Raw genomic sequence first — 1,173 nt, 5'->3', positions numbered from 1 at the left:
GCAGTCAAGCAATTCTCTCTGCCTTCACCTCCCTAGTAGCTGGGACTAAAGGCGCCCGCCACAACACCCAGCTATTTTTTTTTTTTAATTTTTTGGTTGCAGCCATCGTTGTTTGGCGGGCTGGGGCTGGATTCCAACCCACCAGCTCAGGTGTAGTGGCTGGCGCCTTAGCAGCTTGAGCCACAGGTGCCAAGCCTTCCTTCTTTTCTAATATAAGCATTGCCAGCTTTGAATTCTAAGCAGAGCTTAGAGAACTCTGTTAGAGCTGCAGCTCAAAACTCCACTATGTTGTGTTTTCATTTGCATTCAGCTCCAAATATTTTCTTTTTTTTTTTTAAACAATCTCACTATGTCACCCTCAGTAGAGTGCTGTAGCGTCACACAGCAACCTCAAACTCTTGGAATTAAGCAATTCTCTTGCCTCAGCCTCCAAAGCAGCTGCGACTATAGGCGCCTGCCACAACACCTGGCTAATTTTTTTTTGCAGCCATCATTGTTGCTTTTTGGCGGGCCCCGGGCTGGATTTGAACCCACCACCTTAGGTGTATGTGGCTGGCACCTTAGCCACTTGAGCCACAGGCACCAAGCCGAGTATTGGATTTTATCAAATACTCTTTCTGTTGAGATGACATGTGTTTTTTTTTTTTTTTTTTGGCCTTTATTCTAACACTCTGGTGTGCATGTATTAAGTTATTTGATTTTTGGATATTAAGTACTAATTAAATCTGTACTTCTTATGGGTCTATTCAGATTTGGGGGGTTTTTTATCCCCGACCCAATTTCCACAACTTGTAGTAGTCTAGGAAATTGTCCATTTCATCTAAAATTGTCTAATTTGTTGGCACATAGTAATTGATAGTATTTTGCTAAGTTCCATCAGTAGCAATGTCCCCTCTTTCATTCCTGATTTTAGTACATAATATGTCTTTTTCTTGGTCACTCTAATTAAGGGTTTATTAATTTTGTTAATCTTTTCAAAGAGTTGATTTTTTTCTTTTATTAATTTTGTCTATTGTCTTCTTATTTTCTGCTTTATTTATTTCCAATTCAATGTTTGTTCTTTTCTTTTTTTGCTTGCTTTTAGTTTAATTTGTTCTATTCCCAAATTCTTAGGGTGGGAGTTTAGATTATCAGTTTTTGATCTTCCTTCTTTTTTTTTTTTTTTTTTTTTTT

The sequence above is a fragment of the Otolemur garnettii genome, unplaced genomic scaffold, assembly GCF_000181295.1.
Source record: "Otolemur garnettii isolate 467f Iridium unplaced genomic scaffold, OtoGar3 scaffold00031, whole genome shotgun sequence".
Taxonomy (NCBI): Eukaryota; Metazoa; Chordata; class Mammalia; order Primates; family Galagidae; genus Otolemur; species Otolemur garnettii.
The sequence above is the reverse complement of the archived record's forward strand: the minus strand, read 5'-3'. Positions refer to the sequence as shown.